Source organism: Homarus americanus, unplaced genomic scaffold (assembly GCF_018991925.1).
Source record: "Homarus americanus isolate GMGI-L3 unplaced genomic scaffold, GMGI_Hamer_2.0 scaffold52512, whole genome shotgun sequence".
NCBI lineage: Eukaryota > Metazoa > Arthropoda > Malacostraca > Decapoda > Nephropidae > Homarus > Homarus americanus.
The window spans coordinates 5,317,919-5,344,853 of NW_024735442.1; the positions used below are offsets into that span (position 1 = coordinate 5,317,919).

Genomic DNA, 26,935 nt, shown 5'->3' on the forward strand with positions numbered 1-26,935 from the left:
CCCAAGGGCCACCTGGGAGTGAATATAAGGTGTAGAAGCTGTTGCCAACAAAACAACAGCCCCTAGTTAACGAGCTGCATGACCCAGTACCAAGGAATTGTCCGAGAAGACCGGACAGCTCGGAAACTACACTGGCCAACCATTACCCCCGAAAGTGATCCTCAAATAGATTAACCTCCAGGTCCCCAACTACTGTTTCAGCCTACCCTGGGAGGATAGTGACAAGGTGACGGAAGGCTGGTGACAAGGTGGCAGGAGGATAGTGACGAGGTGACTGAGGCTTGTGATGAGGTGACAGGGGGATAGTGACGAGGTGACTGGAGGATAGTGTCGAGGTGACGGAAGGTTGTTGATGAGGAGAAGGAAGGCTGTTGACAAGGTGACGCGATTATAGTGACGAGGTGACGGAAGGCTGGTAACGAGGTGACGGAAGGCTGGTGACAAGGAGACGGCAAAATAGTGACGAGGTGACGGAAGGTTGGCGACAAGGTGACGCGAGAATAGTGACGAGGTGCCGGAAGGCTGTTGACGAGGTGACGGAACAATAGTGACGAGGTGACGGAAGGCTGGTGACGAGGTGACTGCAGAATAGTGACGAGGTGACGGAAGGCTGGTGACAGCGTAACGGAAGGTTGGTGACGAGGTGACGGAAGAATAGTGACGGAAGGATAATGACGTGGTGACGGAAGGCTGTTGATGAGATGACAGAAGGCTGGTAACTAGGTGACGGGAAAATAGTAACGAGGTGACGGAAGGCTGAAGAGGAGGTGACGGGAGGTTGGTGACGAGGTGAGGGGAGTATAGTGACGAGGTGACGGAAGGCTGCTGATGAGGTGACGGAAGGCTGTTCAAGGTGATGGGTGGATAGTGACGTGGTGACGTAGTGCGGGGTGGCTGGTGACGCTGTGACGGGAAGCTGGTGACGTATCACCACTGACAAGTCGAGTAGCAGATTCCTTGATCAGAATTTTCTCCTGAGATTTTCCAGCTTCGTACCTACACATAAAAATTGGCAAAGTGAAATATCCAAAACTAATCGAATTTGCCAAACCTTACCTCATTAATTAAGAAATATTCTAACTTTTACTTGCTTACTTTTATCCTCTCCACCACTAATCGGATCGTTAGCCGCTTGGGCGATCGGTCACGTCTCTGTTACGCACTGTTGGCAAGTACTGGGCATGCAACGGCTCCTGAATGTACCTGAACCTGCTCCAGTGTTGGTCAAGTCTGGTCTTGAAAGAGCTCACACTCGGTGCCGTCTCAGCACTTTCTGGAAGATTGTTTTTAGAATTCACTACTCTCACTCCGAAAAAAGTTTTCCCTCACAGTTTTCTGGACCAGTGGCTTCTTCAATCTTGAGCTGTGACCCCTTGTAGGGCGAGCGTCCGCCAGCTCCAAGTAAGGACACTCGACTGAATAGTGCCCCTTGAGATGCTTATACACCTCAATTAGGTTGCCCCTTGTCAGTCTGTAATATAAGCTAGACAAGTTCAGGCGCTCCAATCTCTCTGGGTAGTTGAGGTGCCGAAGTGCAGGCACCAGTCTGGTGCCTGCACTTCAACCATCTGACAGTCCCTAGCATATCTCGGGGACCAAACGGGGTGACAGTACTCCAGATGGGAAGTACTTCACTCTTGAAGATCGTTACGAGGGACGGACCGTCTAGATATCTGAACGACCTTCTTATAAGACCTAATAATTTATTTGCCTGATTTACCTTCTTCTCCCAATGGCCCGAGAACTTCAGCTCATTGTCAACATACACACCTAGGTCCTTCTCACATTCAGTCTCAACTAGTGCAGTTTCTTCATCCCGTTGGGACATATGATACGCCTCCTTACCGTTGGTACGCCCCAGGTGCATCCTCTTACACTTCGTGACATTGAACCTCAGCAGCCATTCTTGGAGCTCACAGAGATCCTTCTGCAGCTCTTCATAGTCCGCATGGTTCTTGATTTCCCGAAATAGCATGGCGTCATTGGCAAACATTTGTATGGAGGAATGTACAACGTCAGCCATGTCATTTATAAAACAAACAAACAACAGCGGGCCCAATACACTGCCCTGTGGTACCCCGCTTGTGACAGGTACAGATGATGATTTCGTGCCATTAATCATTCATAAAATGTTTAATTGCAGTAAATTTACGTTTTCTACTTGTTAATACATGGTAACATTTAGAGGTTATAATTAACCGAGAGCCTTGTTGTGAATCTGGACCCTCGGCCTCACCTACTCAAACATCCTGAGTGTATTTTTTGTGAAAATTACTGTTACAATACCGTAACTTCCTTCAAGTGGTATTCTTGCAAGTTTGTACAATATCTCTTCGCTAAAAATAGAAATGCTTGATTACATCTAAAACATTTTACGACACTCGAGGAACGAAGAAAGAGATATTATAGAAACGTGAAAGGAATAGCAAAAGTAGATAAAACCCAACTCCTTCAGGAAACCATGAATATTATAATAGGAAATGACTCCAAGATCTTTAAAAAACTTTGTTGAATCAAAATTAGGAGGCATATTTTCTCACAAAAAGTAGCCGATCCTTGGAATAAGCAATAAACAAATATACAAACTCGAACACAACTAATCATTTTAATAAAAATACAATTTAAAATTTTAAAAGTGAACGAGACAAGTTTTGAGGCGAGCAACAAAGCCCCACTAGGCGCACACTTGTTTCGCTTTTTTATAGTAGTAAGTTACACTGGTAGCTTATGATGAATTACATTAACTACGGCACGAAAGGGCATCGAAACTATACTGAGCTTCTACCTCAACTAGATGTGTCCTCTAACCTTGACTTGTGAATATCTGAAAGTATCTTCACCATGACTACAGGTCGACAGAAAGTAACAAGAAAAAGATTACATAAACGTTTACATTTCCTATCACACTGTTTGGTCCTCCACGAACCAAACGTATTACTCAAAAACTTTTTTTTTTTTTACGTGAAATAGCCCACCCGGGCGCAGGTCATCGACCCACAACGGGGTCTAGAGGGCGAAAAATATGAGGAAAAATAAATTAAAAATAGAAAAGAAAAAGATTATATTAATCTACACCAGGAAGATGTCGGAAAACCAGCTATTTGAAGTGAGACATTGTATGAGTAAGGAAACACAGAAGAAGTCAGAGCATTGCACAGTTTGGCTGTGTGAGGGAAGAAGGATGTACTATAATGGGTTATTCTCGTGTGACCGACATCCACAGAGAAATGGTGGGCACTGCGTGCAAGACGAGTGTTACGAGCCCACGGCCTTGTCGGCGGTACACAGGATGCCTAATCCATCGAGCATTGCCCGTTAAAGTACCTGTAAAAGAGAGAGAGAGTGAAGAGACATTGCGGGGAAAAGGAAGTGAAGAGAGATTATCAACTAAAGGAGGACAGTAAATAAGACGAAATTCCTTTGATTCCACCCTATCTAACAGTTGGACAGAAGAAGAACCACCACAGATATGAAAGCAGTACTCCAAGTTAGGACGAATGAATCCCTTATAAACCTGAAGCAACTGCTCAGGAGTGAAGTAGCTACAGCATCTGTACATCATTACCAGCTTTCAGGAGGCAGCCTTAGCAATGTTGTGGATGTTGTTGCTTCTATGACATATTAGAGGAAATGGTGAGGCCAAACATATCTATTTTAGAATTTGGCAGAATGATTGCGTCCTGAAATGTGATTGGTGGGAGATCATCTAATTTGGAAAGTGTATTTGGTAAATACTGTGTTTTATTACTGTTGAATTTAACCAAGTTTCTACCTACCCATTCGGAAATGCTGCACAGATCCACCTTGATAGATGTAATGATATCAGCTCTAGAAACAGATCTAATTTGAGAATTAGGGGGAAGGGAAAATTATGAAGAATAGAATCATCAGCGTAAGAATGGATAGAATTAGTCGTAGTGTGAAGTAAGTCATTGATAAAAAGAAGGAAGAGAGTAGGTGAAAGAACAGTACCCTGTGGGACACCACTATTTGTAGAGAAAGAGCGAGAGATTGATCCCTCGACAACAACTTCCATGGATCGTTTCTCAAGGAAGCAAGAAATTAGAGAAGAAAGTGGGGTAGACAAACTATAAGAGGGAAGTTTAGAAATCAAAGACTTATGCCATACCCTGTCAAATGCTTTAGAGATGTCGAGGGTCACGACTAAAGTTTCCCCATAATCCCTAAGAGGGGATGACCAAGATGGGTGCAGTAGGAGAGCAGATCACCAATAGATCTCGCCTGGCGAAAGCCATACTGGTGATCCGACAAAAGAGAAAGGCGTTCAAGGTGACGGAAAAAATGAGACTTTAATATGGTTTCGAAAATATTAGAGAGGGATGAAGTTAGGGCAATGGGGCGATAGTTAGAGGGATTGGAATGGTCACCCTTCTTCGGGATGAGCTGAACCGAGGCATGCTTCCAAGAAGAAGGAAAAGTTTGCGTTTTGAGTCAATGGCGAAAGAGGAGAGCAAGCACAGGGGCCAGGGCTTCAGCACACTCCCTCAGAACACGAGGGGGTATTTCGACTGGTACATGCGCCTTATTCACATCCAACCTGGATAACACACCAGCAACCCTTCGAGTGGAGATTATAGGAAAGTGCATAGGTTCAGTAGGAGGAGCAGGAGTAGGAGGGATAGAGTTGGAATCATCTAAGGTGGAGTTAGAGGAGAATAAGGTGCCAAAAAGATTGGCTTTATCAGGGGGAGAGTTGGCTTTAGAGTTATCAGGTCGGAAGAGAGGAGAAAAAGAGACGAGTGCAAAAGTTATTACAGATGTTTTGGTTAAGGACCAGAAGGATTTACTAGAAGAGGAGTTAGTCAGGTCAGCGGTCTTTGTTTTTAAAAATTCCGCTTGGCCCTACGAAGAATAACCTTACAACGATTCCTAGAAGTAATGAAAGAGGAGTGGGTAGTAGGAGAAGGAGATAGTTTCATAACTTGATACGCGCTATCTCTCCCCCTACATGCAAGAGAACAGGAGCGATCAAACCGTGATTATAAAGTGATAGTTTTGGTAGAAGATGTGATAAATGCACTCATACCACCCTGATATAACCCAGCAATGCTGTCAGCACATACCGAGGCGTCCCGAGTGGAAAAACAACATTCATCACAAGGAAAGTCGGAGAAGAATTCTCGCAAGGATTGCCAGCTTGCCCTCCGATAGTGCCATAGTTGACGTTTAGAGGGGGGGGTGGGGGAGGTGGTCGTACCCAGCTTGATTAATACAAATAAGATTGTGATCAGAAGACCCTAAGGGGCAGAAATTGAGTATGAATAGTGTGAGGGGATAGAGTTAAAATAAAGATCAAGAATGTTAGTAAATTGATTGTGTTTATCTGGAACACGTGTAGGGTGTTTAATTATTTGTTGGAGATTATTAAGTAGGGAAAAAGAGTCCCTCAGCTCCACCTGAGTCATCCCTTGCAGAGCCGAGCCACTCTCTGTGTTGTACTGTACAATGAAATCCCCTAGGTAGAGGGTCTCGGTGTTGGGGTGTGTAGATAGCAATGACTCATGGCAAGAAGTGAGATAGTCACAGAGTTCCAAATAGTTGGTAGAGTTGGGAGAACAGTATAGGAAACAAGGAAAAATAGTCAGAGTTGGTCGAGATATTATGAGCCAGATGACATCGTAAAGAGAAGATTCAAGATCCGTGAGTCGAGCTATAGGTGTACGTGTGTTGCAGTAGTCCCATACACCTCCCTTAGAACGGAAAGGACATGAACACATGCTCCAAAAATGCATTTTACATCCTGTCACAGTTTATTTAAATACTGTATTCATAAAAAAAGATCACTCAGACACCTAAGTGACAGTATATATGTTTGACCCAAAGAACGAATTCGCTCACTAAACGAAAAAAAAATCCACAAGGTGTTGTGGAAGTTTTCAAAAGAAGCTGAAAGTGAAATTTAGCTATAGGTTAGGTTAGTTTAGGTTAGGTTAGAGGAATTTCGAGACCGTCCAAACGCGTAGTGCCTGTGGGGAAATCTCACTACTCAAAATTTTGCTTTCTGGTTATTTTGAAAACGTCCACAACGCGTTGTGGTAGGGTTTTCCGTTCAGTGAGTGATTTCGATGTTTGAGCCTAACGTATATGCTGCAGAAATTTCCTGTCTTAGTTGTTGACATAGTCATTATGTCTCCTCTGTCCAGCAAACGGTTCACTCAAACACTGACGTGAGAGAACAAGTAAAATGTTTGAAATCTTTTCTCGTTGATGAGAAACTGAAAAAAAAAGCAGTAAAAAAAATATATCTTTAAGGATATTACAAAAGTAATCTAATGCTCGCAATAAAATTTACCTCATAGGCAAGAAAAGAGGAACCAATAGGCATGACTGCTTGTTGGGGGACTCGACCACTTTCAGTTCCCCCAACTTGTATAGTCAGATACCCATTTACAGCTGGGCGAACGGAGAATGCTCCGGAATCGAAAAGGGCGAGCACTGTATCCATTTTGCCACTGCACTCTATACCCCTAAACATATAGGATGTCCCAGAAAAATGTCCCTTCCTCCCTCCCTGCCTGCTCCATGCCCCCCTCCCTGCCAGCTCCCTACCTCCCGCCCTGCCTACTCCCTGCCTGCTGCCTGCCTCCCTTCCTCCCTTCAACTCACAGTGTCTCAGGGAGCAAACAGGGAGGAAGGGAGGCAGGGACATTTTTCTGGGACACCCTATATATGTGTGGCGCGCAACATGACGCAGAGGCACGGCGCGGCGGCCTGGTAGACACGTCCAGACTTCGACGTGCAGCAGGTGGTGGAGGCCAGACGAGTAGACATCCTACACCAACCAGAGCACCTGACAAAGTAGCCCCCATGACACGGCGAAGCCTCGAGGAAGGACGAACTACACCTGACGAAGGTGTGTACCTATTTCGGTGAGCACCTACTGCAGAAACTCACCAGCCACTACAGTGACTACATGGATGCTTGGCAGTAGTTACACTTTTTCATGAACAATAAATTAATAAATCTATAACTTCTAAATAATTGTTGATGCTTTAAACCATCTACTGTACATTACCTATGATAATTGCTACCCATACGTAATATACAGGGAATTCATAAATGATTACCCTAAAAACAGTATGCTCTCATGTTTTAATCAGGGTAATCCTTTATGGACACCCTGTACAGTAGATGTGAGTCATTTAATTCGTGGTGGAATAAATTTCAGAAATAACATTAAAATTACACTGTGCTCCACCTGGCACGATATTCTTACGTAAAATCAGCCAGGAGATAAATTTGAAGAAAAACCCACAATAATTTTTTTGCAAATTTTATCGGGAGTTAAATGAGCATACTTATTTAAGGTACAGCCTCATTTTAATATTTCTGCTATTTATGGAAATTATTTTTGTGTTTTAGTATAAAACAATCAGCCTGATAGATTTTTTTATTTTTGATAGCGAATCTTTGTAAACCTAAACTCAGAATCGTTGATATATTTTGAATTCGGTGTCATGGTGTCGAGTAGTCTGTAGGTGAATAATAGGAATCACCTCAGACTAGACATGACAGGTGACGACGCATCATGTCTGTAATTGCACTTGTTTCAGGGGCGACATTTTAATGGATGTACGTAGGTGCGTCATAAACTATAATATGTTCACTCAAACCTTGCAAGTGAGGTCTAGGTGTAACGACCACGGTCGTACACGTCAGTTAACGCCAAAATCAAATGATTCATATTACGCTCAATAGCCCACAAAACATGTACCTCTGCTTTATTTTGAGTCCTCCATCTGAGGAGTCCGTTTTCTCATCACTTCAAGACGCCTCAGTCCTCCGTTATCCCATTTTCTCTGACTTACTGAAACCAACCTCTCTATAAAATGAATTTGAATGTGAGAGAGAACACCTTTGTTTTGAGTCAACTTAGATATGTCTTGTAATGGTCATGATAAGAGCTAACCTGAAAACCTTAAGGATTCATATTACGCTCAAACGTCCACAAAACCTTCTGAGTCTCCCAGTGGAAACGTTCCCCGTTTTCTCTGTTTCCCCCGCCTTTGTCTATGGGAGCAGACGCTGTATGCTGGGACCTGTTGCCATCCATTCCTTTGTAATCAATTTAATTTTGCTTTCGATAGCTGAGTCAGAGCATTGTTAGTGAAGATAATAGTCGAGAATGAAAATGAGTCCATAGTCTCAGTTTCAACGTCAGAGTGTACCGTAAATTAATTCATCGGAATAGGAGTAGGTGGACTCCCTGGCCTAGTTTGAGTGAGCGCGCTGCGGGCATTTTAACCGTTAGTAAGTGCCCGTCCCTTCATCCATACAGGTATGCCATTCCACGCTGTGTTGTAATTTGCCCTTCTTTAAGTGATTTGACTCAATTAATAGTTGATTGTGCAAGTGTTACAGTAACGTAGTTGATATGCTCTGAGTAAAGTCATATTTACGTCTTTAACGTCCCCTGAAACGTGATGTTGTTGTCACCGGTTAGTAAGTGCCCGTCCCTTCATCCATACAGGTCCCTAACGCAGCCTAGGCCGTGTCTGTAGGGTGGATGTTGTATCCACAATGTCTGGGGAGATGTCCGAGGTCAAGTAGGATCTGTTACCTTCGTGAGACCCGGCCGTCAGACACTTCAGACTACCTATAGCCCCCATAGCTGGCTCGTCTAGCCCTAACGCTCGGTCCACGAGGTGACGCCAGATCACCAAGCCCCCACCACTACCAGCCCCCATCATTGGTGGATGAGTGTCTAACTCAGTAGGGCTATTTGTGTGGTGGAATTAATCCACGGGGATCTCCAGAGTTCGTCGGATAGTACTCCATGGTGGCTGGACCCCATGGCTGTTGCTTGAGTAACACACCTGACGACTGAGTGTTGTAGTGGCAGTTGCCCTAATATTTATGGTGCTAAGTGACTATTATAGTTGTGTTATTGAGTATGTCCACCCAGTAGGGTTGGAAGTGTTATTGAATATGTCCACCTAGTAATGGTGTGAGTATGTTGAGCCTGAGGGCCTAGTACTAGATTTCGTCTGTTAGTACAAACCAATTCTTTCTTCTAATTTCATATTCATGTTTAAATAAACTTTGTATTTGTATAATTGTGTCTATTATTTACCTACAGTATTTACCGTTATTTCTTCCCTATTGCTTGATACTATCATTACACCTACCCACGAGCCTCCTATCGTCACGCTACCAATGGTGATAAATATAAGAGTAAAAGGAATTGTTACTGGCACACAGAAGCCCTCATAAATGGGGGCAGTAGGAGCCCTCATAAATGGTGGCAGCGGTGGGATGTAATGAACATAGTATCGAGTTGGGAGGAATGACTGTGATACTGTAGTTTTAACTGAGTGATAACCATTTCTCTGTACGGGTATTTAATAACCATTCCACTGTAACTAATGAGTATTTCAGATTGCTAATGATTTTGTTCCATATTTTTCCGAGGTACAGCTTTTTGTGGTGGTTTGCAGAGAAAGTGAAATAAGTTCAAAGAAATACCTTGGAGTTAGGTTAGAAAAGTCTTGTTTAAAGTAAAAGGAAACCTGCAACAATAACTTGTAGAGTGTGAATAAGGTTCATTAATATTGGAAGAATTTTGATATGTAACAATCTGCCCCAAAATTTTTTTTCCGTTGTTAACTCAGTATTACTTACAGACAGTGAATACATGTTTGGGCCGTGGCACTAGTTGTGAAATGTTCCATCGTGGGAGTGCCCAGTGTTTTAATTCTGAGTGCTAACAGAAGCATTGCACTATATGCAAAGGTTAAGTGGATGCTAATTCTGTACTTGTCATATTCTTTAGTTATGTGTTAGGTAGGATATATATTCCATTTACTATCTCAGGGCATTTTACAGTTCCTACTATTAATATTTCTATGTATATGCTATAATCTTAAAGTTATTTTAACCAGGTGCTAACGGGTCATTATTTTGTGTAACGTATGTTATGTGAACTCTAATGCCAGTATACTTTCAGAATACAGTATTATATATGTGAGGACCTTATGGTGATACGGTATATGGAAAGTGTTATACAAGTGTATGGACCCAGAATTGTGAGTACAGAAATTCGTGAAGTGTTCACGCAGTGTTGCACCATACTGAGTTTGTGAATGGCAAAGTGTCTCAGTGAAGTTTTCATGCAATAATATTATCTTTTGGGAGATTAATAATCTGAACAGTATTTTGAATAGTTGATGCATGGAGTGTTAGTCGTATTGCAGAAAATCAGTACCAGTCCTTGGGTCTTAAGTGAGGACTGTGCATGTATCGTATTTAAAGTGGGTTATTGTAGTGATTTGTTGTAACACAATGGCAGATGCTAACGCAAATAAGGGGACCATGACGGCCAAAGCCGCTGTTGATTCAGCAACAGAAATGCAAGCTCTTCGGGCTAAACTCGCTGAGTCTATGGATACGATAAGGAGACAACAAGCTTTGCTTGATGAACGGAGGGAAGAACCGGCTGCACCTACTCGTCCTGCCGTGGTTCCCCTTTTGCCCCCTACTAACGATATACCCAGCCGACCTCCTGGCCCCCATTACCACCAATACATTCCGAGGCTGTCCTATGACGACCTCGTTGGTCTTAACGCAGACACCATCTTAACTAAATTCTGTAAGAGAGTAGAGTATTGCGCAGTTAGCTCAAGGGATAGATGGTACGTAGCTACCGACCGCATGGACCCGCAGATTGAAGACATGGTCCAAGTAGAACTCGGTACCGATGAGGAAGATTGGGATAAACTTAAAGCAACCCTGCGGAAATTGTTTGTGAAACCAATCCCTCTGGAAGTTGCCTGGCAGGAATTTGCGCGGTTAGAGTACAATTTGGAAGATGATCCCCGGCGCTTCTTGAGCCAAATTAAATCCGCTCTCACCACCATTTTCCGCCGGTATTGGCCCAGGGAAGGTGAAGAACAAACGTTGAAAGATAAATTGTAACAGAAACTGCCAGAACAGTTGAAAGACGAGTTGATATCTTACTATTCCCCTTGTTGTCCAGTAGACATGATGGCCGAACAATTGGAGAAACTCCGACATAGCTATCTGAGAAGTAACAGAACTGGGTATCCTGGTATCCGGCCAGTTCACAAGCAGGCGAACCAAGAACTCCCAATAAAGAATGAAAGAGCCAGTCGGGCAGAAGGTAACGTAACAGGAGGAGCTTGGGATACCAGTAGTAAGCGAGATTAACACGCTGTAGCCTTATTTGAAAGTCCTCGTAAAAAGTTAGTTGGAAAGCGACAGGGACCTTACTGTCCATATTGCCGAACACCGAATCATGATACTTCTACTTGCCCCTTAAATCCACCCCCACGTTCATGTTGGGATTGCTTAGAAGTAGGATGTCGGAGAAACAGTCAACGCTGCCCCGGACGCTCCAATCGTCGGCAATATCCAAAATATTGACATAAGCGGGTCCCTTCCAATGTGTCTCCTTGCATTTGGTTTACTGTAAATGAACGGGTCTGTCTTGCTTTAATAGATACAGGTAGTGAAGTCACCTTAATTCAGGAGTCTAGTAAAAACTTTGAATTTGCAACCCATCAAACCTTGTAAAGATAGATACCAGGGTGTTACGGGAGATGAGTTAAAAATGAAAGGTAAAGTAGTCATAACAGTACAAGTAACACCCCAGTTGCAAGTCAGACACCATGCTATTGTGGTGGATGATAAATACTTTAATGCAGAATTGCTATTCGGAGCAGATCTCCTTGGTAGATTTAGAGTAACCTGGGAACGTAAAAGGAAACTTTTCATTTGGGCAGGCCAGTCACATGAATATGGGAAAGTAGTAATGAGAGATCACATGCAAGGAATCAAATGCGTCAATAGATTGTCATTAAAGCCCGATGTACCTTGTCCACCACAGTTGAAGAGGCTCCATATTGATAGGAAGACTATTGTACGAGGCCACCATGCAACGATCTTATCCATCAAGGTGAAAGTAGAGATAGGTCAAATTCTGAGCATACGATTCACGCATAAAAGTTTCAACCAACAACCAGAGATATGTGTTAGAGTACAGCCAGATTCACGTATATATTTGCCAGTAAGTAATTGTACCGATAAATCAGTGTATTTGAGAGTTGGCACTGTCATGGGCGAATATGAGTTAATCCCAGAGGAGATAATCTCGTATGTTGACACTAAGGGAAATCACTTGGGACATATTCAACAGGTCTATGACAAATTGTGTAAAGTAAAGTCTTCAACTGAATTCTCCCTTTGTGCACCTCATCACCTAGCCATTCAAACAGAAGGGGAGAGGAGATCGTCAAACCAAGTAAAAGTAAATGTAGGTGCTGATCAGAGAGTACCATCCTTTGACTGTGTAATTTGTGCCGGAATTCCCAACGGTACAGTAAAGAAGGTAAGACATGTCCAAGAGATTTCCAACAGTATGATACCGGAATGTGACGAAGTAAAAGGCGGAACCACTAGACAAGAGAAGTTAAATGAGTTAATTAGAAACCAACCGTGGAACCATCTAGACCGAGAAATGCGTAAACATTTGCGGAAAGTAATTCTAGCTCATGATTCCTTGTTTGTTCTAGGACCACATGAAATAGGGTCAATTGCTGGTATACCCGCGAACATTCAGCTCGCCAACCACAATCCTGTCCGAGGACCACAGTATAGACACCCAGAGAAAGCAAAAGAGATAATTAAAGAAATGATAACAGATATGAGGGATCGTAATATCATTGAACCATCGACTGCCGCCTGGTTATCCCCCATTGTTCTGGTAACAAAACCCAACGGTTCGAAGCGTATGTGCTTAGATTTTCGTGCGGTCAATAAGCATTTGAAGGTCGACATACAACCCTTGCCACGAATTGACGAATTAGTAGAGAAAGCTGCAGGAAATAAATATTATGCCACATTAGATTTGAAGGATGCATATTATCAGGTCATCCTTAACGACAGCAGCCGAGATCTAACAACTTTTAGCGATGGGTACAATCTATGGAGGTTCACACGCCTTCCGTTTGGACTCTCAGCTAGTCCTGCCGTTTTCACTCGAGAAGTAAACCGAGTATTAGCTCCATTAGCAGTTGAAGACTGGGTACGAAACTATCTTGATGATGTAATAGTATGGGCTCCTGACTTCCCCACCTTGTTGCAGAGACTCACCAGAGTATTTGAGAGATTTGAAGAGATGGGTATTAAACTAAATTTGTCTAAATGTCAATTTGGCCATAAGCAAGTTAAATTCTTAGGACATGTAGTTTCAGAGAGAGGCATTGAGCCTGACCCAGAAAATGTCCAGGCTTTGACTGATTGTAAACCCCCAACTAATGTTAAACAAGTCCGCCAATTTTTGGGTATGTGTGGATTTTACCGTAAGCACGTTCCCGAGTTTGCCAAAGTAGCTTACCCCCTCACTGAGTTAACGAAACAGACTGTTGATTTTGCATGGTCCAGTGAGTGTCAAGAAGCATTTCAGAAGTTAAAGCAAGCACTAGCTTCATACCCAGTTCTTGTCAAGGCCGATATTTATAAACCCTTCGAACTGCATAGTGATGCCAGCAATTTCTGCGTAGGCGCTTCCCTTAATCAGATACAAGAAGATGGCTCTTTGCGACCAGTGGGTTATTTTTCTAGAAAGTTAAAGCCGGCGGAAACTCGTTATTCCACCACAGATAAAGAAGCGTTAGGCATTGTATTAGCGTGCAGGTTCTTCCATCATTTTCTTTGGGGTACGCAGTTTACAATTAAGACAGATCACCAACCTCTAACCTCCGTCTTTAGAAAGAAAACCAAAAGTCAGCGAATGAACCGTTGGATCTTAGAAATGAGAGATTACGCTTATAACATTGAATATAAACCCGGTAGAGCTAATGTAGTGGCTGATGCATTAAGTCGACCAGTCAGAACCTTGAGAAAAGTCATGCACGACCATGTTGCCGCTCAATTTCCCACACTAGAAGGTTTCACACAGGCAGACTTTGGTAAAGAACAACAAAAAGAACCCAGGTGGCAAGAATTAAAACAGTATTTAGCAGGAGGAAAAATTCCACAACATAAGTACCCAAAGGCCACCGTTGATAGCTTTGAAGTAATAAATGGAGTATTGTACCTAGTAAAAGAACAACTCGATAAAGCATTGAAGTATTGTCTCGTAATCCCGCAACATTTACGTAAAGCCGCCTTAGAGTTGGCGCATGACAATGCCACCTCAGGTCATTTAGGACGGTGGAAGACCATCACCCGAGTAGCTAATTTGTTTTATTGGCCTAACTACCGTAAAGATTGTGTTGATTATGTAGCATCATGCGAGACGTGTCAAAGGTTCAAGGGAACTAAGGGACTTACGCAACGTTGGCAAGAATTACCAGTCGTAAGCCAACCACTAGAACGAATTTCGGTGGATTTGACGGACATGCATTCCGGGATCAATGATTACCGATATGTGTTAACGATCATAGATCATTACTCAAGGTTCGTTAACTTCTATCCATTGCGCACGAAGACAACGCAAGAAGTTACCCGTGAATTTGAAAAGTTTGTTAATGTCTTCGGTAGTCCTAAAGTAGTGATTGCGGATAATGGAGGAGAATTTACTGCCGCACAATTCAGGGAGCTCTGTCGATAAACTAACATTCAAGTGTATTTTACCTTGCCTTACCACCCCCGAGGTAACAGTATCACGGAGAGAATGCACCGAACATTTAAGAACATTTTATCAATAATGTGTGAAGATAACCGGCGTCGCTGGCCACGATTCTTGGGTCCGACCCAATATGCGTTGAACACTTCTGTTCACACAACGACTGGAGTGCAGCCACACTTCGCATTCTTCTCCCGGCATGCACAGAGACAAGTGGGAATTGAGTTACCAATAATAGAAAACGAGAGTACTGAAGGGTTGAGAGAAGCTCACAAAGTAATTAAAGAAACTTCTGAACGAATGTCTAGAGAATTCCGGAACGTAGCAAACCGAGATAGAGTCAATCAGACAGTACAGTTAGGGGAAACTGTTTGGGTGAGAGATGAAGTTACTATCCCAGGTACCAGTAGAAAATTAAATGCTAAGTGGAAGGGCCCATATACAGTAACTGAAGTAATACGTAATGGTGCAGCGTATGAGTTAACCCACCTTTCAGATGAGACAGAAGTCATTCGACGAGCAGCAGAAAAGGTGAAAAGATGTATCAACCGAGATATGTTTGTCCATGTAAATGACATCCAGGTTCCCCCTAATGATTCTTCCTCAGAATCAGAGCCTGATGAGAGAGATGCTATACGGGATGAGGAGAGAACAGTAGTTGCTCCTGCTCCCCGATTTCCCGTAAGGATGAGAAAACCAGCGGTTTGTGGTAAAGGGAGAGGTAAAGAATTGATGATTTTTTTTTTATTAAAAGTATTTTGCCGAGGAAGGGTCAATTTGCAGTAAAGACAGAGATTGGAAGAGGTATTGGCAGTTATGCAATCATCTGAAGGGTATCTGTTACTAGTATGAGTAGAGATACCAGTGGTGAATTCTCAAGTTCCGGTTGATAAGTCCTATGTAGGCTGGGTGTTGTTGGTATATAGGTGTAGAGTTCGTGACTTTCAGGGAGTATTCGGGCATATAAATATGGTGCTATTACTTCTACATGGCAAATGCCATAAGTACAGACAGTTTTTGGTTTGGTGGTGTTCTCATGAGGACCGTTTCGTTAGCATTGAATTCTTGGGAATACCCGCTCGTTCGGAGTCCCTGGAATGGTGCTGCCTCTCGCGAGTGCGACACAACTCTTTAGATTAAGGGCAACAAATCATTCCTTTGACTTGATGGGGTCCGTGCGTCTATGTCCTAGCTTGAGAAATCTATGTTAAATCTCAGTGTGTCTAGTAAGCATTTGACCAATCCCGTAAAAGAAACTTTCATAATCTATGAACATTGAAATTTGAGTTCTGTAAGGAATTTTGAGTGTGCACTTTATCTACCGATGTGAGGGTGTATTTTGTAACATGTAACACCATTTATTATTATTATTATATGATATGAGGTATCTAACTCAAATCATTATTATTCTATGATGATGTACTTGACCCCATTTATTATTATATGATATGATGTATGGTATGTTACTAATTGTGGAATTGCCCAGTGTGTTATGTATTCATCTGTAGTACCCATGAAAGAATAACCTGAGAGTATCATGCTCTAATCAAGAAGTGGAGAGGTAATTTGTTACTTGTTAAAGTAAGACCTGAGGGTCCAGTGATGGCTTGTGAATAATAGTACGGAATCTCATGTATCAAGGTAATGATGTCCCAATTGTCTAATAAAGTAATGAGTATTTGGAGGTGTTGAATGAGGTAATAAGCTCTTGAAGTGTTTGATGATTTAATAAGTTAATTGCGGTTCTGTTTAGCCTGAGTGAATCTAAGATGCATCTTCTCCACTCACTTGTTAATAAATATTGAACTAGTAAACTACGAGTATCACCACTCTACTCCTTCTACACATTGGTTCCCAGAAAATAATACTTACTCACGTGCCTAGACATCTACCACACTACCCAACAACTTTCCATGAGTTATGTTATATAATGAAAAGTCTGGGTGGTGGCAGCTACCCTTTGTAAGTAATAAAAAGTGTTGTACACAGAATAACATGGTTCCCCAGACTAACCCATGTATAAGAATAGACATAAAACAAAGTAAACTTCAGAAAGGTAAGAACATTGAAACTGAGAATACAATATATATGAAAGGAAATGAAAAGAAAGAACATTGACTTGGAAAACATAAGCAGAGAAGCATAAGAGTTACTTATATAAGAATATAAGGTATATAGAGATAAAGAACATATAAGTATATAAGCAAGAATATATAAGAATAAGTATATATATATATATATATATATGTAAAGAATTGAAGAAGGATAAGTATATAAAACAGGGTACTCATTGGAAAGAGTGCTACACCTAACATATAAGTATATGAATAAATAGAATACTAACAGAAAAGAATAGCTGGATGGTAAATTATTGAAAAGAGAAAACTCGGCCCGTTACATAGGGTCAGATTTTAGCAAGACATTGGCTGGTGAACGGACACCCTAAGAGTCACTACAGTTCTTCAGTATTTAATCTATCCTATTTATATTCTGATATCGTAAGGGATAATAACTACAGCACTCTGCTTTGATCAATCATAATTTCCGCAATTGGGAAAGCAGAGATTAGCGTGTGAAACGCACTGGTAATACAAATATCAAGAAAACAAATTCGGGGACTTAAACTCCTCCCCCTGAGACGTCACGTAGCGCTGTGAAGGGTGTTGCTGAAATTTTCTCTCTATAGATCTAGTGCTATAACTCCTACCGTTAACACCAAGATGATATTATTCTCAAGGGCCTAATGCTACAACCCCTACTGTTAACACCAAGATGATATTATTCTCGTAGGCCTAGTGCTATAACTCCTACCATTAACACCAGGATGATATTATCTCTTAATCAGAGATATAGGTCCACTTACTTGGTGGAGAGAGTAACGGTGTGGTACACGTCTGCGGTGAGGGGTTCTCAATGGTATCCTTATAACAAAGGAGGTCTGGGACCGTTGCTAACGTGATGATTTAATTTAAACTACAAAAACAATTCCCCAAATAGTATTAAGAGACTATACCTTAACTAGGGATGCCCTCTTCACTCCAGCCACGAGAAAATAACGTAGAGAATCTGCGTAGCTCCTGACCCTGGGTGTGGTGCTGTTGGTCACCCTGGATGGCAGATCTCGCTGTTCATGTGTATCAGTCAGCTTCCGGGCTGCGACTGTCCTCCGTCCAACCTTCGTGCACCTTGATGCTTCTCCCTCTGTCCGCAGGGAAAATATACCACACTCTTCTAGACTTCCTGTGTGGGTAGGTTCTTCGTCCCTCGATGTGGAGGGTCGTGTGACTGTGGTGGAACCCTCTGTCTGCCCCAGGGAGGTGTAGGTACCGTCTGCCCTGCAAGTCACTACTTGGCAACTCTGCCACATCTGGTTGTTTCAGGGATCACGTCTCCATTAGTATGTACTTAAGCAAGCGCTTCTACACCTGCGTCACTGACTGCACCAATCTCACCAGTCATCGGTATGCACACTAGCAAGTACTTCTCTGAAAATCAGCTTAAGTGATCATTAAATCAACACTGTGTTGTCTAATGTCATCAGATTTAATTTTTAATTCAAGTGGAGTGAGGCTAAAAGGAATTGGATCTTGCAGTTTCATGAACTTAGATTTACCGCAGTGAATGTCAGCTCCTGATGTAGTGCGAGGTCATGGTGTAACAAACATGTATCATGTGAGCGAGCTGTAACTAAAATAGTTAGAATTATTACACGTTGAGTCTTACTGTAGTATTATGATGTACCAGACACTATAAGTTAAGTGATAAGGTTTCGAGTTATGATTCATTTAAAATCGGTATAGAATTTAGTTTAGATAATTCTCGTCATAAGTTATAGTTTGTGCAAAGTATCAACAACGATATTGGCGGGAATTTATATATATTTTTGCAAAGTTTGTGGTTGTAGTATCTACCCCCAATATTTGGCCAAATCATTTTGTGTTCGTAACATCACACCACTTATTATTAGTTATATATAAATATATTTCATTCTCACATTATTTCGTTGTTGCGTTTAAAAATATTTTTTTAATTATTAAATTCAAATTGAACGACAGAGAGAGTACTAACACACACTGTGAACATTCACACACACACAGACAGCCTAACAGAGTTTATTAGGAAAATTCAGTTTAACTAAGTTAGAGTTATTAAAGAGACACTTTTCTTGCTTCTATGGCAACAAAGCCATCAATCACATTGTCTAGTTCAGAGAGTTTGCTATTTTCTCTTTTATAGATGACATAGCCATGTTAGATAGTTCTTGGTTATTGATGAACACAAGTGGTTTTAAGTTAGTTTCAGTTTGTTAAAACTGTGCTCACAGGAAGCAACCGTAATTGGAAGCATGAAGAATATCCTCATAGCTACATCAGCATTGGGTTAGGCATTTTTCAAGAGAATAAGTATGAATGATGTTCAAAATATCCATTGGAGAAACAGCTGATAAATCTCCAGGAAAGGTGAGCGAATGGACTTCCTCAAATTTTCACACCAGGATATAAGTAATTGAAAATCTAAGCACCCTTCAGGATAACATCTGTTAATGGTATAAACCAATATTGTCCCTATTATACAGGTACATTTTTAATCAATTCGCTGACAAGTAAACTCATAAATAATTAAACTAAGAAGTATAAAATTTGAAATGCAATTTTGGCGCCTCCCTCACTTTGGATCACTGGACAGCTGCCCCTTATAGCTACGTCCCTGTTAACCAGATTGATGACCAATTACTAATTACACTTACATGTACTTAACTCTAACAAAATTCCTTATGTATCACGCGCACATTGTTATTACAATTTATTTTCACTGTAATCTTATATAGTAGACTTTGGTTCTGATGGGCGCACATATGACCTGTTTGTTCTAGCAACCAAAGATGCCATCGGCGAACAGTACATTATTCATATTTTTTCTCACTGTACAACCTAACTTATGTTTCAGCTAGGCTTCACCAGCAGACCACCGTACATGTTACCCCAGGGCACCGGCTACATGGGCTTGGTTTCGCATATCATAAGTAGTGAAATTCATCGAGGATATATTCTCCAATACTTTATTTAAGAGGAGGTTATAACTAAGGATATTACAAAAGTTATGACAATATAAACAAATTTGATAAAAATACTGGCTAAAGACGCAACTTACAGAACCTTACTTTTGATCAGTGTTGCCAACCGTAGGGTAATTATCCTACGCGTATGGTAATTAAGCCTCATTTGCTGGTCTTTAAGGCGGTAGGGTATTTTTTGCAAAATCAGAGCAAAACGTAGGGTAATTATGAATTTTTCATACAGACTAAGGAGAAGTACAAAACAATGGGTAATCCACTCTCACCTGTATTAAGCAACCTATATATGGAATTCTTTGAAAAACAATTATTAAGTAATATTTTACCACCTTCAACAGTCTGGTTTAGATATGTTGATGATGTATTATGTCTCTGACCATGTAATGAGGACCTAAAAGCTTTCCTGCCACTACTTAACAACTTAGCCCCCTTGATCAAATTCACTGTGGAATTAGAGCATGACTGTAAATTGCCTTTCCTAGACTGTCTGATCCACAGAATAGGTAACACCTTTAAGTTCAGTATTTATAGGAAACCTACTAATATGTGTTCATACATTCATTATTATTCTGCCCACCATAATAGAGTCAAACAGTCAGTATTTTCATCAATGTTTTTACGTGCTTTGAGAATTTGCAGCCCGGAATTCATTGATGAGGAATATAAATATATATATATAATATTGGCTTGAACCTTAAGTACCCTAGATCTTTTATAGACAAATGCCTTAACATTACTAAGAAATCTTTCTAAAGAACCGATCTCAAGCCAACCCATGGCCATAAGAATTTCTTAGTATTCACAAAAATTTCTCTCAAATTCCTTTACAACTAAACACCTGGAACGTCAATGTGGCATTTAAAAACTCATGCACTGTTAAAAAAAATGTTAATCATGAACTCCCCCAACAATACAAGTGGCTGCATTTATAATGTTCCTTGCAAGGAATGTAATATGTTTTACTTAGGCCAGACAGGTAAAGATCTTGTAACTAGACTTAAACAACATAAATATAGTGTTAGGACAGGCCAGGAATCCAATGCTCTGTTTGTTCATTTGAGGGATAATAAGCATTGCATTGACTGGGATAATGCCTCCTCAATATTACCTTGTAACTCAATTGACAGTAGGAACATCATAGAATCTAGTCTCATTAAACATATCGAATCAGTCAACACGAATTTGAGTAATGGTATGTACAAACTTGATAATTTCGTAATTAAGAAGATTTGTAACCAGGTGAGAAGGTTGGGTCAGCTTGCCCTCTGACCTGACTACCGACTGCTGCGGTGCTTTTTTGAAGATTAACTTGCATTCCCTAGAAAGACGAAGAGTGCGGGGAGATATGATAGAAGTATTTAAGTGGGTGAAAGGAATCAATAAAGGGGATATAGATAAAGTTCTTATAATATCCGAGCAGGATAGGACTCGGAGCAACGGATTCAAGTTGGATAAGTTTAGGTTTAGGAGGGAGATAGGAAGAAACTGGTTCACAAATAGGGTGGTGGACGAGTGGAACAAGCTTAGCAACTTTGTAGTAAGTGCGGGAACTCTGGAAAGTTTCAAAAGGAGGCTAGATAGATTCATGGATGATAGAGAGTGGTAGTAACTCTCGACAGGAGCTGCCATGCACAGGCCAACCGGCCTATTGCAGACTCCTTATTTTCTTATGTTCTTATGTTCTTATATATATATATATATATATATATATATATATATATATATATATATATATATATATATATATATATATATATATATATATATTCGGAAAGGGACTTGTCCAAAAAGGGTTGATTTTTTCTCTATTATCCTCTTCTCTGTCAAAAGACGAACTTTGCCTCAACGATAAGTAATTATAGTCACCCGTCATTACAGAAAATGTTTCTCATGAATCTGGCAGCTGACAGTGCATCAGCTGCAGGCACTGCCTTTGTAAACATAAACAGGAGTCGGACAGGACTAGATGTGAGCACGCTGTCATCTTCTTTGGTAATTGGACTGTATTAACAGTATTATGCCTGTGTAACCCCTTTATTTAGTACTGTGTTAACGGGGCAACATAGTGGCAGCATGAGTGATTCCCCTTCTACACCCATAAAGAAAAGACGTTACAGTGGGGAGCTAGATAAAGAAGAAAAGGAAACTCCCAGGAAACAAAGGTTTAGAGATGTATGGCTACAGGTACGAACCGCAAGCTATTTTAAACATATTTAAGTGAATTATTTTGTTTGTTTAATTTTGTATTTTTCTGATGATTCATTTCGGGTCCATTATGCTTCACCAGTCTTTGGGTATCAGTAACTGTTTTGAAGATAAGAAAGTGGATATATTATCATAGAAGGAAATGTAACATAGGCTAATGTATTTCAGAATGCCGAATTCAAACCAAGCTTTTACAAATGATCCCTTTCGAGCGAGTTGCAGAGCTTGTGATGTCAAGCTCACTGCTGGCCATAGTGAAATAAAGAGGCATAGTGAAAGCTCAGTGCACAAGAAAAGAATGTTGAGTTTTAGAAAGCAGCAGTTTCTTAGTAGCTGGATCCGTCCTAGTACAAGTATCTCGATGACAGATGGACAAGAATGTTAAATTTGCTGAGATCAATTTAGCTTCACTTTTCTGTGAGCATAACATTTCCATGAAATAAATTGACCACTTATCACAGATGTTAAAAGAGATATTTCCAGATTCGGAAATTGCTAAGAATGTCAACCTGCACAGAACCAAATGTACTAGTATTGTAAAAAATGTACTAGGGAAGACAGAAACAAATAGCCTCAGTTCTGAGTTAAAGAACAACAAGTTTTCAATTCTCATAGACGAAGGAACAGATATTGCTCAGACAAAACTAATTGCACGTGTTGTCAAATATTTTTCTGATGTCCAAAATGATGTTGTTACTCAGTTGCTGGAAGTTATTTCACGTGATGCACGACATTGTTCCTCAGAGTCAGTTGCAAATGCAGTCAGAAAATGCTTTGAGGAGAAAGACATTCCCCTTCACGATATGATAGGAATGGCTGCTGATAATGCTTGCGTCATGGTAAGAGAACATAATTCTGTAATGACAAAATTAAGACAGGAATCTGATAGAAGTTTCACAATGTTGAGGTGTATTTGTCATTGTATGCACATTGCTGCAAGTAAAGCAGCTCTCAAGCTACCTACCAGTGTAGAAGCTTTCATTAGGAATATTTTCAGCTAATTTGGGCATAACTCAAAACGGCAGGCACACCTTTTAGAATTACAGACATTCATGAATGCTGAAAAGCAACACATTCTGAGACCAACTGAAACACGGTGACTTACCAAGCAGCATTGCATATCGCGCATTCTTGATCAGTGGGAAGTATTAAAATTGCTGTTCTCTCAGGCACAAATTGAGGACAGAAATCTTTCAGCTGAACATATAATGCATTAATTTAACAACCCCTTCACAAAGGCATACTTAGAATTCATGAGGCTTGTTCTGGGATATTTCAATTCTCTCAATGCTCTCTTTCAGAGCAAAAAGAATCTGGTTGGTGTACTAGAGAAAGAGAGCCAAGGAACTGCTAGACTTCGTAGTCAGAACTTCACAAAGCCACAATATTTGTGTGATATATCCAGGATTAAGCCCTTAAATTTGGATCACCTTCTACCTGTATCTGAAATCCACCGAAGGGAAAAGTGTGAAGATCTACTTAAACAAAAAAACCTTAAAGCTTGTGATATCACTGAGTTCAAAACTAGATGTTTGTGTTTTTATCAGACAGCTTTTCAGGAGATAAAGAAAAGGTTGCCATTAGATGGTCCTTTCTTTCAAGAAGTAGAGTTTATTCAACCATCAGTTGCACTTGATTTGCAAAGTAGAAGCAGAATTCCTTCTCTTAGTCTCCTTAAATACAATTATCATCATTTGTTAAATCAAGATGGTGATGTTGATGAGGAATGGAAAAAATTGCCCCTTTACTTTAATGAGGAGGAAAGTAGAGAGCTAAAGAAGAAAACAAACACTGAGTTTTGGGTTTTCTTATCTTATGTGAAGAATGTTGATGAGGAACCAGTGTTAAAAAACTTGGTATGTTTGGCTAAATTGGTACTTACCCTACCCCACTCCAATGCTGAAACTGAAATAATTTTTTCTATGCTAACAGATACTAAAACAAAGAAAAAAAATGGGTCCAGAACTACTGAATGCTATTCTTGTAACAAAGTCTAGCATGATAGCAAGGGAAGAAGATTGTAGAAGTAAGAAAATTAAGCCTGATCACTATAATCTACATAATGTATATACTGTATGTATTCATTCAAGAAGGTAAAAAATCAATAGAGTAATTTGTTCAGATTGAGTTGATCCAAGATTTCCTGTTTTTTTGCTGAAAATTATATAATTACTTTTTTACAGAAACTCTATTTTAATTTAAGAATGATTGTTTCTTTTTGAAAAGAAGCTTGATTTTAATTTAGGGAGGCCCAATAACTGCAATATATAATTATTATTTTTTGAAGGAAAATAATATGTAGGTCTAGTCATGCACAAAATAAGAGTAATTTTTTTGAGGTTATTGCTATGTTATTCATATATATATATATATATATATATATATATATATATATATATATATATATATATATATATATATATATATAATCAACAACCTCACCAGCCAGGACTCGAACCCTCGCCCTTATGCGGTGTGACCAGGGAATGGTACCAACCATGTCACAAGGACACTAATAGCAAACATAGACTTTGTTATATTTCAAACAAAGTCTGTTCATCGAGCTGATGGCGCTGTGAGCCTCCCGTGTCCTTGTGGCATGGATGGTAGCGTTCCCTGGTCACAAGCATAATGGCGAGGGTTCGAGTCCTGGCTGGTGAGGTCGTTGATTACATGTTCAAGTGATGGTGGCGCTGCTCGCACAGTAGTGAGAGTTCTGGGAACTGCACCCATATAATATTAAGTATACTCTAGCGACTTAATTTGGACATGATTATGAAATTAAATGACAGTTATTAAATTGAAAATTATTATAGATCGTTTCCCAGTCTGAAAATGTGGCGTAAGTCCTAATTAAGCTATTAGTCGTGCGGTAAATAAGTCACTCGGCAAAAGAAAGCCTTGAAGGAAGAGCGTTTGTCTGGCAGTCGCGAGACAGTGGTCGAGCCAGCAGGACGTTGCTTTGTGCCCAGGGAGACGACCTCGTGAACTGGTTTCCTTCGTTCATTTAACACCAGTATTAACAAGTGAGTTGTATTCAATCTCAGACAGAGCTAGATAGAGCGGTAGGAACAAACAATGAGTGAGTGACGGTATATTGGATTCTGTAGAGCCCATGCGGTATGAACGTCCACACGATCTGAACGCGTCCACTCATCTGAGTTGAGCCCACGCGGTTGAGTGAGCAGTGAGGGTTGGATTAAAACCAGCTGTCTGGGTGTTTGGGGTTACCAGATCTCCTCCACCTCGGCTCACAAAACTACAAATCTAAAGGAAGATTAGTGAAAACCTTTTACTAATGTGAAGCTGGAGCTCCCCTCAACTGTACAAGGTTTTGATTTGCTCACTCCCTTCCGTTTCATGGATGTACTGAGTGTAAAATGAGGCTAGCTGAGTGAATGAATGGTCACACACTGAGACCAGGAGTCTAGTGAGTACTTAGAGGAACATTCTCCAAGGTTGTGAAGGGCTTGTTTGTGCCTAAAGAAAGTACGGGTGCATGTTGGTTTTTGCCTTAAGAAAATATGGGTGCATACGGAACCTATGTGTGAGGTTAAGGAGCATGTTTTCACGGGTATTGGTGGAGTCAATAACTTCTTCATATAGTGATAATATTTTATCAGTGACTGATATTGTCTTGCTGTGTGTAGTTAATACTATTTTTTCAGCCACTAATTGATGTCAGATAACGAGGGAACTGTTTTCAGATGAGGTTCCTCCTTTCTGTTGTAAGTGATACTGTGATTTAGTTTTCCTTTAATGCATTTAATATTTCTTTATAATTTCAATATCATGTAGTGTCTTAAACCAGGTTAAGAGGTGTGCATCTGTTGGTGTAACATTATTTTGTTGAGTGCCCTTAAGGCCTATTCATGGTGGAGTTAATACTTTCTTATTTTCTATACCATTTTCTCAGTGATTGATATCATTTTGTTGAAAGCCCTTAAGGCCTGTTCATGTGCGCAAACAACATTTCTTAATACTTTGAATTTATTGTTGTCTAATGAGGCATTTTCTAAGTTTCTAATAATTTCAATATCATGTATAACTTTTGTTCTCCAGTGTAGTGTTTTAAGCAGGCTAAGAGGGGCGCATATGTTGGTGTACCATTTTTAATTGTGTATGTAGTGTTGGAGGGAATAAAAGTGTATAAATTTTACAGTGCGTCTCATTCACCCCAATCACAGGTGCTATCTTTCCACGGGTCACTGAGAATTAATTTTTTTTAGTAATTTTAAGTGTGTTTGTGCTGGGTCGGTTTTTTCTCCAAGGGGCGCTTACACTGCATTACTATCCATCTAATAAACCCCAAGTCAAGTGAGAAATAATTCCTTTTTACCGGTTACAATCTTTGGTAGCAGAGCGTAGTTTTTTATTTCGTGACTGATAGTTCTGTGGTTGGGATAATAGACGTAATCATGGATTGGATGGAAACGGTAGAGTGTGTGACCTCAGTTCTACTCATGTTCGCCGTGGGAATGGGTTTGTTGTTGTTGTCGCTGCGGGTTTACTCGGAGAAAGGGAGAGACAGCCGGGGTTTGGTATAGTTGAGGGAAGAGTTTGTGGAATGCATTGAAATGCTAGAGGGGAAAGTCCGGGGAGAATATGAGGAACGTATTGAACAATTAGAGGAAGAATATCAGGAATGTATGGAAACGTTAGAGGGGAAGATCAATGGGGAATGTCAGGCATGGGCGAACCAAATTAAGGGGGATTATGAAGTATATGCACAACAGTTTAGGGGGGAGTATCACACACAATTGCAACAGTTAAGGGAGGAGAACAGATCCAAGTGGAAAAGTTAGGGAAGGAACATCGACAACACCTAGCTTAGTTGGGGGATGCACTAGATAGGGTAGAAGCACGGTATCAAATACAGCATGATGAGACAATGTGTGAGATTAGGAGACACAATACTAGAGTGGGAATTAGTCTCGGGGTCCGGGTTGACCATGTCTAAGTTCGACGGTAGGACAGGAGTAGAGGTAGGGAAGTGGCTAAGAGAGGTTGACCGACCCCTCAAGCTGCTAGACGGAGACGAAGCCGGT

The 26,935-nt window shown here is 40.7% G+C and overlaps 1 protein-coding gene across 1 annotated transcript in view; it reads right to left on the minus strand.

Moving 5' to 3' along the window:
• LOC121871013 (bromodomain-containing protein 4B-like) overlaps positions 1-17,932 on the minus strand; it is an 85,334-nt gene extending 67,402 nt beyond the window's left edge. The window contains exon 1 of the mRNA XM_042373068.1: positions 17,622-17,932. The gene's annotated coding sequence lies outside the window, so the exon portion shown is untranslated. The remainder of the gene's footprint in view (positions 1-17,621) is intronic.
• Between the last annotated feature and the right edge of the window lie 9,003 nt (positions 17,933-26,935).